Source organism: Pistacia vera, unplaced genomic scaffold (assembly GCF_008641045.1).
Source record: "Pistacia vera cultivar Batoury unplaced genomic scaffold, PisVer_v2 Contig653, whole genome shotgun sequence".
In the NCBI taxonomy this organism is placed as follows: domain Eukaryota; kingdom Viridiplantae; phylum Streptophyta; class Magnoliopsida; order Sapindales; family Anacardiaceae; genus Pistacia; species Pistacia vera.
In genome coordinates, this window is record NW_022196505.1 from 176140 (window position 1) to 177771 (window position 1632).

Below are 1632 nucleotides of genomic sequence, written 5' to 3' on the forward strand. Positions count from 1 at the left end.
ATATGTGATGAACATGATGAGATTGAGAAATGAATCATGTTAGGCTTCTTGGGTAATCACCATTATAGTATTGGATGCTAGAGATAGATTCAAGAATTAATGAAATCATTGCAGGATTCTTATGCTTAATGAGTTTGGAATTGTTAACTTTCAAATTGTTGGGTGCGGAAGGTTAAAAAGGAAGAATAGGAAAACATAGCCTGAGAAGGTATGTTTAACACCTTAGTGAGTTCGGTTTACAATCAATGCATATGAATGTAAATGTAGTGTAATTTTTAGTTTTAACCCATAAAATCCGAATGAAGTCAAAACCCTACCCGTTTTACTTGAATTGATTATCCGCGTTTTTCATCTTGCATTCTTAGTTAAATTTTAGTTTAAAATTTATTGTTCAGTTTAATTAAAATTGCTCCCATTATCCAAAGAAGTCGATTGCTCAAACTTGAGAACAGTAGAATCCTTAGTGCTTAGCTAACAATCCTCGTGGGAACGATACTTTACTCATCATTATATTACTTGTGCAATTAGTATACTTGCTACATATTGCATGTTGTAGGAAACACGCACCAAGTTTTTGGCGCCGTTGCCGGGGACTGTTTTAAGTTGACATTGAGTCTTTCTATAGTTAGCTGGATTGGAGTTTTTATTTTTGTTTTTAATTTTCAGTTAGTTTGTGATCTCACTTTCCTTCATTTCTGTTTTTGCAGTTTATGCGAAGAACGAGACGTTAACCAGTGGTCCCTGTTGATCTTGAGCTTGAGAGAACCATTAGACGATGTAACAGAGAGAGAAGAGAAAGAGAGGATTTAGTTGTAGAATCAGAGGAAATAGTTATTGCAATTGCTGAACCAGAAAACAGGACACTGAGGGAATTCTCAGTTCCCACAGTGAATGGTAGTGGGTCGAGTATTACTAGACCTACGGTGCAAGCAAACAACTTCGAGATCAAGCAAGCAATCATCCACATGATCCAGCAGTCGATTAGATTTAATGGTGATTTGAAGGAAGATCCGAATCAACACATTGCAAATTTCTTGGAAATTTGTGACACGTTCAAGTCGAACGGAGTGTCAGATGACGCTATTAGGCTGCGATTATTCCCATTCTCATTGGGAGATAAAGCCAAGGGGTGGTTAATGGCATTACCACCGGGTACTATAACAACTTGGAATGATCTAGCATAGAAATTCCTCACTAAGTGTTTCCCTCCAGCTAGATCAGCAAAACTCAGAAATGATATCACATCATTTTTACAAGATGAGTCCGAGTCATTGTATGAGGCTTGGGAGAGAGACAAGGAGTTAATGAGGAAATGCCCACTCCATGGTTTACCAGTTTGGCTTCAAGTCCAAACGTTCTACAATGGATTGATGAGTAATGTACAAACCATGGTGGATGTAGCTTCAAGAGGGGCCTTGCAGAATAAGACACCAGAAGAGGCTTATGAGTTGCTTGAGGTTTTGGCAAGCAACAACTATCAAAGACCAAATGAGAGAGCAACAACAGGGAAATCTTCGGGTCTTCATGAAGTTGATGCATTCACAGCCATCTCAGCCCAACTCACGGCATTTCAGAAACAGTTGGGAACTATGCAGGTAAACTCTATTCAAGCACCTCAACTAACGTGTGATT

General features: G+C 38.6%; 1 non-coding gene across 1 annotated transcript; it reads right to left on the minus strand.

The window, feature by feature from the left end:
* Window positions 1–1223: 1223 nt before the first annotated feature.
* Window positions 1224–1330, minus strand: LOC116111909. The gene has a single exon (XR_004125141.1). It is a non-coding gene; the product is annotated as a small nucleolar RNA R71 (small nucleolar RNA).
* Window positions 1331–1632: the final 302 nt, after the last annotated feature.